The sequence below is a fragment of the Mobula birostris genome, chromosome 4, assembly GCF_030028105.1.
Source record: "Mobula birostris isolate sMobBir1 chromosome 4, sMobBir1.hap1, whole genome shotgun sequence".
Taxonomy (NCBI): Eukaryota; Metazoa; Chordata; class Chondrichthyes; order Myliobatiformes; family Myliobatidae; genus Mobula; species Mobula birostris.
In genome coordinates, this window is record NC_092373.1 from 55471533 (window position 1) to 55488877 (window position 17345).

The window sequence follows — 17345 nt, forward strand, 5'->3', positions numbered from 1 at the left end:
CACTGCACAGTAGACCTTCAGCTTGGTGGTAAGGCTGAGTCCTCTCCGCTCCCAGACGTTCTCACGGAGTCTCCCAAAGGCAGCGCTGGCTTTGGCAATCCTGTTGTTGATCTCAGTGTCTATGTTCACTGCGCGAGAGAGTATGCTGCCCAGGTAGTTGAAGTTGTTGGCTGCCCGGAGGTTCTGGCCCTTCACTGTGATGCGCGGCTCCTGGTATGGCTTTCCTGGGGCAGGCTGGTACATAACTTCGGTCTTTTTGGTGCTGATAGTGAGTCCGAAGTTGTCGCAGGCTTGTGAGAAGCAGTCCATTTCACGCTGCATCTCCTGCTCTGTGCTGGCGTTGAGTGCGCAGTCATCAGCAAACAAGAAGTCTCTGATGACAGTCTCTTGCACCTTTGTAACTGCCTGCAGGCACCTAAGGTTGAACAACCTGCCATCAGTCCTGTACCTGACGTGGATTCCTTCTTCGTAGTTATGGAAGGTATCTGTCAGCATGGCAGAGAATACCATACTGAACAGAGTCAGGGCAAGAACGCAGCCTTGTTTGACGCCATTTGTCACTGGGAAGGCCTCCGACTCGTCGCCGTCATCCAGAACTTTCACCATCATACCGTCGTGGAACTGCCGGACCATTGTGATGAACTTGCTGGGGCAGCCAAACTTCTCCATGATCTTCCACAAGCCTTCTCTGCTGACCGTATCGAAAGCCTTGGTTAGATCGACAAAGGTCACGAAGAGGTCGCTGTGTTGCTCCTGGCATTTTTCCTGGAGTTGGCACGCAGCAAAAATCATGTCTGCGGTCCCACGTTCAGCACGAAAGCCACACTGGCTTTCTGGGAGCAGACCTTTCTCAAGATGTTGGAGAAGGCGGTTGAGCAGGATGCGGGCCAGAATCTTCCCCGCAATGGACAAGAGGGAGATGCCTTGGATATAAATAGCCACGAGTACACTCACTAAAGGGAGACTACATTGTAACTACCCAATCTTCAAAGACTAGTTCACTTCCTTGTTTGTTCTCCACAGCAAGTTTAGGTGTCAATACCTACAATATGAGTGGTAGCCCTCCCCCCCCCGCCACCCCCCCATCCACAGAGGAGAAGATATTTTCACTTAACAAAGTAGCTTAAACACAGTTCATTTATTTTCAGTGATACCTGTTTAAAATTCAGACAACATTCTTAAAGCACATTTAAGACTCATAGAGGATTGCTAGCTGATAAAATATTTCTAAATTACAAATGAATTCTAAAACACAAAGGATCTCCAAAACACAGGTACAATTCCTATAAACTAATAAGACATACCAATGATGCAGCTGAACAAATCATCCATTGCAGAAACTGAAGACAGAAGAATGGACTCTAGTTCACCCTGTGTTTCTTGTTTCTTTCGTGGTTCTTGATGATCCTTACCCCATTTCTATTAAGCCTGAATTTCTCTCTTCATTTATATCCCTTTTCTGCCACTTGAGTGACTTCACACACATATGGTATTTCCTCAGATGCCTTTTTTACACAAATGATCTAATAGCTTCTAGAAGACACAGATCCCACTTCTTCATAATTAATGCTGTAAATCTAACTTCCCTGAGTACATAAAACTTCCAACATTAATAGATGCTAAATGATTGTTCTCCACCTGGCCTGCAAGTTTCCTTGCATTGTTGGTTTTGAAGCAAGCGAAATTAAACAACCCATTGTTTTATATTGCATCTCTTCAGCAGCAATAAACCAGGCTGAGTGACCAAAACATCCTGCTTTCCACAGACAATACACCTGCTATATACAGAGCTCATTTGCAAAGCTGTTTTCAAATGCCAAGCAGATAACTGCTTTCTATTTACATTAAGAACTGAAGACTGGCTCCTGTTTATGAGCAGAAGCTAATCAGAGTATATTAGTTGAAAGTTTACCTTACAACCGTTTGATCGTTATAACTGGCATTTGATGTGTTTAGAAAGCCAAGCCCGGAATAAAGAAGAGACTCACCAGCCCAGGAAGCAAATATCCATCACACCCCATCCCCCAGATTTCTAATACAGTTTTCCAACCCAGTTTCTTCTTATGGATATCAACATCAACTTCAGGTTCTAGACTCCTGCCAAGACTATCATTCTACCAATTGTTGCAGTAGATTGCCAGTGCCTGAAAAACTCTCTTTGACTCGATGCTCAAAGAACTCATTGAGTATGCCCCAATGTAGGGGTTTCTGTGTGAGTTTCTCTTTAGAGTATTCACTTCCTCAATCTCAGCTGCACACATTTTCCAAACCTCAAAGGAATATCACCATTATAATTTGCATAAATGAAAGAAAAATGACACATCAATGTTCATATTATAAGTCCATATTAATCGACCTTTAAAATCTTCTTCCCCACAAACAGTTCTTGCCATTTCTTCGATGCAAGTTTAAATCACTGTCTCTGTTGCCGTTAGTTCATCAGGTCAGCTGGCAATGTCTTTCAATGAGCTAAGGATAGTTCACTTCATTCACTGGGGAGTCCACGTCGCTTTCGATGTGGTGCATGACTTTACTTAGGTTCTCTGAAAACGAGTCTTGTAAACAAGTTACTGATTGTGTACTGCTGTCTTCTTTTGTCTAAAGATTAGTAATCTCACATTTATTTATGGGCAGTGATATTCATCAGTAACATGATCTCACAATATAATATACACAGAAAATTAAACATTTATAAGATCAACCTACCTCTATATGTGTAGTCTGATAGGGGAGGATACAGTGCGCCTCTTGAAAATTTATCTGTACTTTTAATTCTGAACTCCAAGAAAAAAGGTAACAAAACTTTGGGGCTGGTTGTGTCCTTCCCATGGATGTGAACACCAATTGGTGTGCTGTATCTTAGCATTCTGAGACCAATAATACCATCTGCATATGTCTCATCTCACTTTAGTGATTCAGGACTTTGTGTATAATTGTTCAGGTCTTCCACTTTCACTTGGTTAAGGATTGAGTATAACAGAGAGGAAATGGCATATCTTCCCAACTTGTATGTTTTCCAAGAAAACTTTAACTGAACAGGGCTACCCAATCTGTTTTGTCAAACCATGGGATTTTATCAACCAAATATACAAACCGATTTTGTAGCATTAAGTATAACACAAAGTGGTCCCACTTATTGCATTATAGAAGCCGTAAGCTGGGTGACGGAACGAACCCCGAGCGGGAGTCTGAGGCCCGGGGTTTTTGGGAGGAGAACCGAAGAGGGAGGATGTGCTGGATGCGCCCTGGTCGACCACCGTGGCTCGTCGCAGACGGCGAGTCAAGGGGGTCGGAGGAGATCGCATGGTGGAAAGAAGACCCTGTTAATTGAGCTCCACCGGTTGTGCACGAAGTGGTTGAACTTTGATAAGTTTGGCGCCTTTTATATTGTATCTCTATTAATTACATATTTCTAGTAAGATTTATGAAGTGTAATCATTTAATCGCATATGGTGTGCTGTTTGTTATTTGGCATGGTGGGCTACATCACACAGCATCTACACAAACTGATTACCCAGTCTGGTGGGGCCGAAGGCTGCTCCCGCTAAACGAAAGCGAGCTGAGCAAGCCTGAGGCTTACCAGGGGGCTACACATGATTGGGGTAGTCTCTGCTCTTCAGTCTCCCAGGGTTGAGGCCACACCAGAGGAATAGGTAAAGAGGCAAGTATGAGGCAGTGTATAGTAAAGCAGACACATGAGAAATAATCCATGGTAGTGCAGGTTAGGTATGGGAGTTGGCGGAGTTTTAGGAGTGGAGCTGTATACATAAAGCAGAGGTCACCAAACTTGCATATTTGTATGCTTCAACGTAACAACAGAAAGAACACTGGCTAGGGGAACTGTCCATTGGAAAACTGCGTAAGAATCTGCAACCCAATTTAAAATAGTGCCAATCCACCAGGAAACTTTATTTGCTACTGCAGAAGCTAAATTTGCAACAGCTGGACAGGTCTTAGCTGTTGTTTCAGCTGGAGGGTTAAGCAGGTCAGGAGTTTAGTATGGGTCTGCAAAGGAAACTTGTGAAAGGAGGTAGCTCACTCATCTGACTGTCAGTTCAGTGACTCTCATAATCTATAGAGAAATCGTCTTTAGATTGGACTGGGTTTCTTCTAGCCATTGCAGACAAATATTAAGTCTTTCTAGACCATTCTTGGTTGCATCCATCATAAATCATTCCTTAAAACTGGACTCGCATTTCTGTCTTGGGATATGCAACATAGATTAAATCATCTGATTACTCCAAGAATAATTTTGCTATTTATCATAAAATGTGGGTGATCCTCTGACTGCAGTGTGTCTGAACAACTTTTGTCATCAGAAATTTCTACCTTCTGTGTGAACCAATGCATCACATAAGGGCTATTATGAGAGTGAGCACTGTCAAGGCATGGCTGTACAGGCAGTTTTACTCCTTTTTTTTCCAATCAAGACAATTGTTAAGGGCCAAATTGTTTTTTTTGCCTGATGATGATAACACCATGTGACTAAATTCACACCAATAATTGAAGGCCTGATTTTGTATGTGACATTGTCTGTTTGGGGAATAACATTATCAGTGTAACCCCAAAAATTAGCATTATCAATTAGCCTCCAATGGTAAAATTTGTCATAGTCTTGTTTCTCCTTTTTCCAACTTGTAGCTGAAGACTATCAGAAATATAATTGGACTCCTAAGGACAGTTCAGAACTAACTTTTGTTGTAAAATATTATTCACACCACAACACAAAAGGAGGGATTCCTCCATTAGTTTAACTTTTATATCTGGGCTGGGATCTTTCAGTTTTGTTAGGGTGTCATTAATCATTTCCACAAGTGGCTCTTTGTTTTCCTATGTATTGATGCTCATTTTGTGTGCAATGTGGTCAGAGTGAATGTTTAATTGGACAGGAACAATCACTTTGCCAGAGGCAAGATTTAAGAGTTCTAATGAATTAGTTCACATATGGCCAAAAGGTAAAAGCCATTTAGTGATATTTAAATATTGCTCGTAATATTAAACTAATAATCTCTGAGTCATTTAATTTCAGAGTGTCCGAACCAGATGAGACAATTTCCATAGTAAATCAGTCCTGACGAGGGGTCTTGGCCCAAAACATCGACTGTACCTCTTCCTATAGATGCTGCCTGGCCTGCTGCATTCACCAGCATTTTTTGTGTATGTTGCTTCCATTGTAAATGCGACTTTGTCTACTAAGAAGTAAATGAAAGATAAGGCGCACTGAACAATATTATTGTAAGTACAAAAATATTAAGATTCAAGATTCAAGATTGTTTAATGTTATTTCTTGTACACAAGTGTAAAGGAGAATTAAATAATTGTTACTTCAGATCTGACGCAGCAAAAACATATAAGATAATGAACATAATAATAACACAAAAACACAATAGCCATAAATAAATAAGATAGCTTATATACATAGTTTGATTGTATGTCCATAAAGTGACACTAGGCTGTATATAGGTAACTGATGGGACATAATAAATAAAGTGGTAGTGGAGTTTCTGGGTTGAGGTGTTGATCAGCCTTACTGCTTGAGCAAAGTAACTGCTTTTGAGACTGGTGGTAAATGGAGTGGATGCTACAAAGCCTCCTCCCTGATGAGAGTAAGTCAAACAGTCCATGAGCAGGGCGAGTGTGATCCTTCATGATGTTACCGTCCCTTTTCTGCATATATGTCCTTGATTGTTGGTAGGCAGTTTGGTGGTGATATATAGGGATGTGTTGACTAGCTGTTGTAGAGCTTTCCTGTACACCACAGTACCATGCAGGGATGCAGCTTGTCAGGATGCTCTCTAATGTGCATCTGTAAAATGATACAAGTGTGGATATGTAAAGTCAAATTCAAGTTTAATTTTGTCATGCAACCATACATGAATACCCACTGAGACAGCCAAATCAAACAGTGTTACTCCAAGGCTAAGGTGAAAAATACAGTACCAACAGTCGCAAACAAAACAAGGCACATATAAGACATCAGTGAAATATAGTAACACAAAAAATATATAGTCCAGGTCCCTGAGTCCATTAATATTGCAGCAGTCTGCTCTCGAACACAGTCCAGCTTGCCTTCTGCAATCACTTGGGGCAGCACCAACTTCAGATTGGACACCATGTCACACAAACTCTGACAGCTCTCTCCCAGGTGGATGTGAAGAGGTGACACCATGGCCCGAGGCCTAGTCCCCGCCACAAATAGGCCACGCAGCTCCCCCAAAGCCCACCAGTAAATCAGTGAATCGGACTTGCAGCATTCTACATTAACAGTGTCCAACAGGGTCTTGCGATCCCAAGAAAAGCGACTAAGATGACCATTCACAGTTAGACTGCACAACGCCTTCGTGCACCAATGCCTCACCGATGCAAGCAGCAGCACGATCTGCTCCAAGTCCAGCTCTTTCAGTTTCTCTGCCAATGAGCAACTCGCTGATGGGGTAGACCAGCCATTTTTAAAGATCTTAGTGTTCACCAGGGTCGAGCTCTCCTCAGCCTCCTCAGAAAGCAGAGGCATTGGTAGCTTTCTTGACTGTATAGGATGTTTCCTGGGACCATGAGAGGTTGTGCGTGATGTGCACTCCTAGGAGTTTGATACTACCTGTAGTTTCCACTGCTGTGCCACTAACGTAAAGGGCGGGTGAGTGGAGCAAGTTCTCCTTCAGTCGATAACTATGTCCTTTGTCTTGTTGACATTAAGGAAGATGCTTTTTCGCCTGGTACCAGATCGAGAGCTCTTCCACCTCCTCTCTGTAGGCCATCTCATCATTGTTATAAAATACAGCAAAAGCAACATTTCTTCCTGGAGTTTGAGTCTGTTTTACTCTGAAAACAACATCGTATTCAAGATGGATTATCCCTGGGCAATGTGCCTAAGAAATCTCCCTCAAATGAATGGGAATTTTTCCATGCTCATCAGATCTAAACATGTGTTTTATCTTTTCAATTCATCTCACCCACCTCCTAGAAGCACAGAGGAACATCTGGAGAAACTTCTGAAATGCCCGGTTCGCTGCCGCTGCTACTGTGCGATCGAGAATCTCCGGAGGGGAAGGCCCCAAATCCTCAGCTTTGCCTGTTGCTGGCAGTCGGGGCTGGGGTCGAAGTGCTCCGCAGAGATGGTGCTCGGTGCTCGGTGTCGGAGGCTCGAAATTTTCGGACAGACTCAGAGTCAGACTGTAGTCAGGTGCTTCCAGGATGCTGCATCGGCAAGTTTGCAGTGCTGGAAGCTCAAGGCAGGGAAAGTTTTCTTCCTTCTACTGTCTGCGTGAGATGATGGGACTTTCGAGAGACTTTGAGACTTTTTTTTACTGTGCCCATGGTCTGTTCTTCATCAAATTATGGTATTGCTTGCACTGTTGTAACTATATGTTATAATTATGTGATATTTCTCAGTTTTTCAGTCTTGGTCTGTCTTGAGTTTCTGTAATATCACAGTGGAGGAACATTGTATCATTTCTTAATGCACGCATTACTAAATGACAATAAAAGAGGACTGCATGTCCTCATAATCTAATCTAATCTAATCTAATAATCTAATCTAAATGTTTTATTGGTTTCATTAAACATGAAACGCCTCACTTTGTTTTATTTGCATAAACGCACATTGGAGACTCGATACTCTGGGATGATTCTGGAGTTATTGAACATCTTGGCCAACACAGTTGCTTTGAAACTGCCAGAGTTTTGGGAGCAAAATGCCATTGCCTGGTTCGTACAAACTGAGACCCACTTTGCTCTGTGAGATATCAAATTCTACCATGTGGTAGCATTGCTCAGCAATTCCATGGTGGCAAGAGTGGCGAGTCTGCTTGAACACCCACCTGAGCATGATAAGTACTCACCGGCCTGAAAACTCACCCTTTACAGACTTTTGGGCTATCAGAGTCTGTGCACGCCAAACAGTTGCTCTCCTTGCCCAGTCTCGGCGATGCCAGACCTTCAGAGCTAATGGACCACATGCTGTCTCTCCTGGGGAATCACCATCCTTGTTTTATTTTTAAAGAACTCATGCTGACCCGACTGGTGGCGTAGTGGCATCAGTGTCGGACTTCGGGACGAAAGGTCCCGAGTTCAAATCCAGCCAGCTCCCCTGTATGCTTTCCATCCGTGCTGGGTTACGAGCTGGTGATTTGTTTGGAAACTCACCCGGCAGAAGGCAATGGCAAACCACTGCTGTAACTTGCCTCGTACGCGGTTCCCCACTACGTCAGAGAGGTGTGGAGGGAAATCGTCTGCTAACTGGAGAAACTCTGGATGTGATGTACCTTTTCTTTCCTTCATGCAGCAAATGCCTAATCAAGTTCGCATAACCCTCGCTAATGCACACGTGAGGACTATATGGAGCTTTCTAAAGTAGCTGATAGTCTACACTCAGCTAGGCATCATGCATCATTCCTTGCCCTTTCTCTACCTCAATAAACCCTGTCAGCAAGTCCCCCAACACAAGGATGTCCACGACTGTGCTTTTACCATGCTTGCTTTGATATAAATGCTAGGAATTTCTGACTGCCTTGCAGCTTCGACAGTGCCAGTGCATTGGCACATCAGTGGTCTGTGAGCACTGTGGATTCGAACTGCCAGGGTCGTCTGTTGTACATTATGGACACCCTTTTGGAGCGATGCTTCCTGTGTGACTCAGGTGCTCAAGTGAGAGTGCTGCCAGCATCACCTATTGATGAGAAGGCAAAGAGCGCTGAAACCATGCCGAGGCTACCAATGGCAGCAAGATCCAGACTTACTGGACATGACGGGTAATGCTTTGCTTCAGTGGGTGACGTTACACATGGGACATTGTCCTGGCTATGGTGGCTGGACCTCTGCTTGGTGCAGATATCCTGTGTGCCCAAGGACTTTTGGTTGATCTTAAGAACTGCCATCTTGTGGATGTCAAGGACTTTGTGTCATTACCCTGCTCCCCCAGTAAGTTCCCCACAACAACTCTGTCAAATGCATGAACCACCCCTTGAGAATTTACTCGACTGCTAGGCGAATCCCCAGACCTCACCAAGCTCACATTTTCCATTGCAATCGCAAGACATGGGGTCAAACACCACATTCTCATAACTGGCCCACCAGTCTATGCCCGTGGGCATAGAATGGACTGAGAAAAGCTGGCAACCGTGAAGGCTGAGTTTGCCAACACGGAAAGACTTGGAATGGTACGCCATTCGAATTGCCCCTGGGCTTCACCCCTCCATGTGGTCCCCAAGTCCGTGGTTCCTGCCATGTGGTGTTTACCTTTGTCTTAACAAGGCCACCACTGCCGATTGTTACCTGCTCCTACACGTTCAAGAGATTTATAGGTTCAATTCAAGACATGTTTAGCTGGAAAGTTGATTTTTCCCAAAGTCGATCTAGTTAGAAGCTACCATCAGGTGCCTGTGTACTCAGAGAACATTCCCAAAACAGCTGTGATAACCCCATTTGGCCTTTTTGAGTTTCTGCCCATGCTGTTTGGGCTGAAAAATGCAGCACAGGCTCTCCAATGTCTCATGGACTCTGTATTAAAAGGCTTAGATTTCCTTTCAGTTTCCCTGGATGACATACATATCGCCAGTGCGTCCATATCCAAACATGTATCTAACCTCCGCACACTTTTTGAGTGCTTAAGCCAACATGGGTTGATTATTAACCCCGACAAATGCCAGTTTGGATTGTCAGCCACTGACTTTTCTCAGCCATCACATCTCCGCAGAAGGTGCGGAAACCCTCCTGTCAAAGGTAACTGCTATTATGGATTTCCCACTGCCCTGCACTTCAAAACACCACAGGAGTGTTTAGGCTTGGTGAATTTCTACCATCGCTTCATTCTGTGAGCTGCTGAACTCATGGCCCCCCCCCCCGCCCCGCCGTGTAGTGTGTTTAATGGCAATATCCCTGATCACATGCTTGACTGGTCAGCGGACGTGACCTGGGCATTTGATGATACCAAACGAGCTCTTTCTAATGTGACCCTACTGGCGTACCCAATCCCCAGTGCACCCATAGCCATTATAACTGATGCCTCAGACTATGCTGTGGGTGCTGTGCATGAACAGCTGGACAGAGGCGTGTGGCAGCCACTTGCCTTCTTCAGTTGGCAGCTCCACCTCCCCGATAGGAAATACGACACGTTTGACTGTGAGCTTCTCAGTCTCAATCAGGCTGACCACCATTTTCATTTTTTCTAGAGGGTTGCAGTTTTACAGCGTTTGTTGACCACAAACCCCTCGTGTACACGATTGCCAAAATATCAGACCCTTGGTCTGCAAGGCAGCAACATTGCCTGGTTTATGTATCCGAATTCACAACTGATATACAACATATTAAAGGGGAAAAATGATGCTGTGGCCAATTTTCTCTCACAGCCAGCCACCAAGGCCGTACACAAGACTGATATTGCCAGCGTGGCAGCCAACCAACTTTCTGACCCAGAGGTCCAGGCTTACAGAACAGCAGTTGGCTGACATTAAGTTTGTGGAAGCTGGGATTTCTCTCCTGTGCAATGTTTCAACCAGTCGTCCTTGTCCCATCATGCCCGCAAACTGGAGACGGACTGTTTTCGACTCCATACATGGCCTTTCGCATCCGGGCCGGAAGGCCTCACAGAAACTGGTTGCACCAAAGTTTGTCTGGCAACACCTCAGAAAGGACATGTGTGATTGGATTGCAGCCTGTGCAGAGTGCCAGCGGGCAAAAGTTAACCATCATGTTCAGGAAACATTGGCACATTTTAAGGTCCTTAAGCAAAGGTCTGTCCATCAATATGGACCTTGTTGGTACTCTTCCCTGCTCCTGCAGTTTCATGCACCTTCTGACCATAGTGAACCGTAAAACCACGTGGCCAGCGGTCGTCCCTCTAGCATTGACGACGGCTGCAGATGTGGCTTGGACATTCATCAGCAGCTGGGTTGCTCAGATATTTCCTCTGACTGCAGATCCCAATTCATTTCAGACCTCTGGGCTGTGATGGCCCAGAACCTTGGCGTTAGGCTATATGACACCATGGAATATCACCCGCAGTCCAATGGTCTATGTGAGTGGTTTAAAGGCTGCTCTCAGGGCTGCCCTGACTGATGAGTGTTGGCATGATTGGCTCTCACAGGTCCTACTGGGACTCAGAACAGCTCCAAAAAGAGGACCTGCAGTCAGCTGTGGCTGATTTGGCGTACAGGCAGCCATAACGACGGTCAGGTGATTTCATTCCGGACTCTACAAATGGCTGGTCAGTCTCTCAGCAGCGTTCCACTCTCCTCAGTAAATTCAATTTTGTTTCTCATATCCCTACTTCCTATCATGGTGTACAGCTCTTGTGTTCCTGTTGACCTACATTTTGTTTTGCTTGTTTCTGTTCAGCGCGACGCACACCAACATCCCCTTAGGCCCCCTTACGATGGCCCTTTCTGCATTCTGGAATGTAGAGAAAAGACATATCATAGATAAAGGGGGTTAAACTTGAACATATTTCAGTATATTGTCCTTATCGGGCCCACCAAGATTTGGAGTATTCTGCTGCCATGCCCTGGCATCACAACGTGACCATGAATGAGCGTGTCAACGCACCTCTGGACAAGCCCGAGGCACCTGCTATTCCTCCACCCATGGAACACAGGACCTGAGCAGGGTGACTTGTCCAAGCCCCGTGCAGGCTCACAATGCCTGCTTTAGTGAATTCTGGAGGGGCCTGTGTAGTGTAACATAACAGGTGGAAATGTACATAATTCACAATCACTGACATCGAGTTGGGGTTTCACTTTAAGAGGCTGGTAGGACGTGATGATGTTATTATGCAAGTATTTTTAGCACGCTTTGGTTGTGTAGGTTTTGGAATTCAATGTAATGTGTTAGGTGCTTTGTTAAACATAAAACGCCTTACTTCATTTTATTTGTGTAAAGCTACAGGAGCATCTGGAGGAAACCTACACAGTCACAGGGAGAACACACAAACTCCTTACAGACAGCAGTGGGAATTGAACCCAGGTCACTGTTGTAACTATGACACTACCATTCTGTCCTTTTGAAGCATGAGGGTTTGAAATATATATAGTAATGTCGTGTTGTTACTGCAGGACAGCTTTTTGTTTGCTTGTAAACTTCAAGTGAGTGTTAATCTTATTTAAATAATTATATTTTATTAACTTATTTTAATATGAAATCAAATGAGTGCAAACCTGATTTTGAGGTTATCACATTATTTCTTCATGTTAACTTTTAGTGACTTGTATATAAAGATATTCAGGTTCATTTTAACATCAGCATTTCTCAATATCTCCACAACTAAAACACGATCAGCTGTTTTCTAATCAATGTCGATAGCCTAACATGGTTATTTCTTTAGCGGTTTGATTGGGGCATGCCTGTGCAGGCGCATGGACGTCAGCCGGGTAGAACAGTGAGAAGAGTTTAAAAGGAGACAGCTTTATAGGGTGGGCAACAGAGTAGGAAGGCTTTGGCTCAATGGAGCTTTGGCGATAGCCGGTTGAGGCGAGGTACGTTGCCTGTGTAGAATACGGACAGGAAGTATGTGTGTGAGGCCGGTGTTCTGCGCTCAGTGTCAGATGTGGGAAGTCCTGGAGACTCCCAGCTTTCTGGATGGCCACATCTGTGCCAGGTGCATCGAGCTAGAGCTCCTTAGGGACTGCATTAGGAACTGAAGATGCAGCTTGATGACCTTCGTCTGGTCAGGGTAAGTGAGGAGGTGATAGAGAGGACCTATAGGCAAGTAGTCACACTGGGGCCTCCGGAGACAGATAAGTGGGTAACAGTCAGGAGAGGGAAGGGCAGGAGTCAGATGCTAGAGAGTACCCCTGTGGCTGTCCCCCTTAACAATAAGTACTCCCGTTTGAGTACTGTTGGGGGGGGGGGAGAACAGCCTACTTGGGGGAAGCAACAGTGGCCGCGCCTCTGACTCAGAGTCTGGCCCTGTGGTTCAGAAGGGTAGGGAAAGGAAGAGGATGGCAGCAGTGATAGGGGACTCTATAGTTAGGGGGTCACACAGGCGATCCTGTGGACGGAGGAAAGAAACACGGATGGTAGTTTTCCCCCCAGGTGCCAGGGTCCGGGATGTTTCTGATTGCATCCACGATATCCTAAAGTAAGAAGGAGGACAGCCAGCGGTTGTGGTACATATTGGTACCAACGACATAGGTAGGAAAAGGGAGGAAGACCTGAAAACAGACTACGGGGAGTTAGGAAGGAAGTTGAGAAACAGGACCACCAAGGTAGTAATTTCGGGTTTACTGCCTGTGCCATGTGACAGTGAGAATAGGAATAGAATGAGGTGGAGGATGAATGTGTGGTTGAGGGATTGGAGCAGGGGCCAAGGATTCAGATTTCTGGATCATTTGGACCTCTTCTGGGGCAGGTGTGACCTGCACAAAAAGGACGGGTTGCCCTTGAATTCGAGGGGGACCAATATCCTGACAGGGAGGTTTGCTAAGGCTATTGGGGAGAGTTTAAACTAGAATTGCTGGGTTGGGGGAACTGAACTGGAAAGACAGAGGAAGAGGCGATTGGCTCAGAAATAGAGAAAGGTGGGAGACAGTGCGAGAGGGAGGATAGGCAGGTGATAGAGAAGGGATACGCTCAGACCGATGGTTTGAGATGTGTCTATTTTAATGCAAGGAGTATTATGAACAAAGCAGATGAGCTTAGAGCATGGATCAGTACTTGGAGATATGATGTTCTGGCCAATACAGAGACATGGATGGCTCAGGAGCAGGCTTTAGATGTTTCAGAAAGGACAGGGAAGGAGGCAAAAGAGGTGGGGGTGTGGCACTGTTGATCAGAGATAGTGTCACGGCTGCAGAAAATGAGGAAGTCATGGAGGGATTGTCTATGGAGTCTCTGTGGTGGAAATTAGGAACAGGAAGGGGTCAATAACTCTACTGGGTGTTTTTTTATAGACTACCCAATAGTAACAGGGACTTTCAGGAGCACATAGGGAGACAGATTCTGGAAAGGTGTAATAATAACAGGGTTGTCATGGTGGGAGATTATAATTTCCCAAATATTGATTGGCATCTCCCTAGAGTGTGGGGTTTAGATGGGGTGGAGTTTGTTAGGTATGTTCAGGAAGGTTTCTTGGCACAATATGTAGATAAGTGTACAAGAGGAGAGGCTGTACTTGATCTGGTGTTGGGAAATGAACCTGGTCAGGTGTCAGATCTCAGTGGAAGAGCATTTTGGAGATAATGATCACAATTCTATTTCCTTTACCATAGCTTTGGAGAGGGATGGGAATAGACAAGTTAGGAAAGCATTTAATTGGAGTAAGGAGAAATATGAGGCTATCAGGTAGGAACTTGGAAGCATAAATTAGAAACAGATGTTCTCAGGGAAACGTATGGAAGAAATGAGGCAAACGTCAGGGGATATTTGTGTGGCGCTCTGCATAGGTACGTTCCAATGAGACAGGGAAAGGATGGTAGGCTACAGGAACCGTGGTGTACAAAGGTTATTGTAAATCTAGTCAAGAAGAAAAGAAGAGCTTATGAAAGGTTCAAAATCTAGGTAATGATTGAATTTTTTTAGGATGTGACTAAACACATTGATGAAGGAAGAGCAGTAGATGTACTGTTTATGGATTTCAGCAAGGCATTTGATAAGGTACCCCATGCAATGTTTATTGAGAAAGTAAGGAGGCATGGGATCCAAGAGGATATTGCTTTGTGGATCCAGAACTGGCTTGCCCACAGAAGGCAAAGAATGGTTGTACACGGGTCATCTTCTGCATGGAGGTCGGTGACGAGCGGTGTGCCTCAGAGATCTGTTCTGGGACCCTTACTCTTCGTGATTTTTATAAATGACCTGCATGATGAAGTGGAGGGATGGGTTAGTAAGTTTGCTGATGACACAAAGGTTGGGGGTGTTGTGGATAGTGTGGAGGGCTGTCGGAGGGTATAGCTGGACATTGATAGCATGCAAAACTGGGTTCAAAAATGGCAGATGGCATTCAACCAGATAAGTGTGAAGTGGTTCATTTTGGTAGGTCAAATATGATGGCAGAATATAGTACTAATGGCAAGACTCTTGGCAGTGTGGAGGATCAGAAGGACCTTGGGTTCCGAGTCCATAGGACACTCAAAGCTGCTGCGCAGGTTGACTGTATGGTTAAGAAGGCATACGGTGCATTGGCCTTCATCAATTATGGGACTGAGTTTAGAAGCCGAGAGGTAATGTTACAGCTACATAGGACCCTGGTCAGACCCCACTTGGAGTACTGTGCTCAGTTCTGGTCGCCTCACTACAGGAAGGATGTGGAAACTATAGAAAGTGTGCAGAGGAGATTTACAAGGATGTTTCCTGGATTGGGGAGCATGCCTGATCGAGGTGTAATGGGCTGCCGGCAACAGTGGTGGGGGCGGATACAATAGGATCTTTTAAGAGACTACTGGATAGGTACATGGTGCTTAGAAAAAATGGTGTTGTTTGGGTGAACCTTGGTAATTCCTAAGGTAAGGATATGTTCGGCACAATTTTGTGGGCCGAAGGGCCTGTATTGTGCTGTGGGTTTTCTGTTTCTATTTTCCAAGCTGTACTTCAAGAGTTAGTACAGTTTTTTCTGAGACATTTTGATTGTGTATATCCTTGTGACACCTCTCTGTAACACTGTCATTATTTTCCCCATTTATTTGCAAGTTTGCTGATTATGAAACTGTTAGCACACTTTTCGTCCCTCTTCCCTCTGGGAGAAGGCTCAGGAGCTTGAAGACTCATACAGCCAGATTTGAGAACAGCTTCTTTCCAACTGTGATAAGACTGCTGAACAGATCCTGACCCAGATCTGGGCCGTACCCTCCAAATATCCGGACCTGCATCCCAGTTTTTATGCACTGCCTTACTTTCCATATTTATATTTTCTATTTATGATTTATAATTTAAATTTTTAATATTTACTATTGATTTGTAATCCAGGGAGTGGGAAGCGCAGAATCAAATATCACTGTGATGATTGTACGTTCTAGTATCAATTGTTTGGTGACAATAAAGTATAAAGTATATTTAATGCCTTTTAGTCCAAAATTGAGACAGAATATCAGCCATATTGAATGGCTAAGTACTCTTGGAGGCCAAATGACCCACTTCTGCTCCAATTTTTGTGTCCTCATAAATGCCAAATTTATAGATACTGTCCATAATTTATTCAAATTGTGTCGCTACTTTTGCTGGATTGTGTATCTGTATTCAGAGATGTCTTTATCCAACTTAGTCAGGCAAATCTGTAGAAACCATTGACCAGTAGATTTTTATACAGCATTACAAATGAGTTAGTGATCCCAATCAATCATAACTACCCGAGTATAACGGGTTTTTAGCTTAAAATTGAGTAGTTCTAATCTGGATTGCAGAAAGTTTGTTTGAGTGGATTCAATAGTGACCTTCAAGTGGAAAGAAAATATTTTCAGTGCAATGGGGGCTAGTACGGGGATGAATTTGACAATTCTTGACACAGACAATACAGATTCTGAATGATTTGGGTCACAAAGCACTGATGTCTTCATCACAGCATGTCAATGTGAGAAAGAGCTATTTATTATTCCTACTCTTTTTTCAATCTTTCAACAAATTCTCAATCTACACTAGTACATTAACACGAATATGCTTTAACCTTGTTTACCATGTTGTAGGCATCTTTTGAAATCTTTAGAAAATCATGGTTTCCCCCTCATCTATCCTAAGAGACATAGTTTCAAAGATCTCCAAAAGGTTATTCAAATCTGATTTTACTTTCGTAAATCTACATTGTTAGAGTCTGAATAAAGCTATGTTGATCCCCATGCATCCATTTATAGTAATGGCACAAATCTCATTTTATACTCTTTCTGCAACCGTTAAAACCCGCTGATCCCAGAAAGATGTGATTAGGGAGGAAACTAGAAAACTGTAGAGTCACAGAGAGTGTGCAAACTCCCCACAGAAAGCCCTAGAGGTCCGGAGTGAACCTGGCTCAGTTGCATCAAGAGGCAGTAGCTCTCCTGCCTCCACCACTGTGCTCCGCTCATCAATATTTCCTTTGTCGTCCATTATTGAATTCTGAAATACCAGTCTTTGGGCTTACTGCTTTCTCTGGTAAACTTATAAGCTTCTTATGTTCCAACACAAAAGCAAAGTAATAATAGGCTGACGTAGAGCGTTCTGCTTAATACCCATGTGGCTCGAACAAGGAATTTGCGCCGTAAGTTTAGAAAAGATTTGTAAAGGTGACACCAGAAATAGAAACATAAACCAATCAGGTGGAATTAAGCTGAAAATCAATTTTATGTATCTATTTATTGAGATACAGCACAGAATGGGCCCTTCTGGCCCTTCAAGCCAAGTTGCCAGCAACCCCCAATTTAACCCTAGTCGAATCACAGGACAATTTACAA

The 17345-nt window shown here is 44.1% G+C and overlaps 1 long non-coding RNA gene across 2 annotated transcripts in view; it reads right to left on the minus strand.

Annotated features, from left to right (window-relative positions):
• Positions 1–5297: 5297 nt before the first annotated feature.
• The window catches only part of LOC140196350 (uncharacterized), a 61895-nt gene continuing 49847 nt past the window's right edge, over positions 5298–17345 (minus strand). For both annotated transcript variants that reach the window (XR_011885688.1, XR_011885687.1), the window contains exons 2-3: positions 10064–11385; positions 5298–7417 (exon numbers count right to left, since the gene is read on the minus strand). This is a non-coding gene — a long non-coding RNA (uncharacterized lncRNA). The remainder of the gene's footprint in view (positions 7418–10063; positions 11386–17345) is intronic.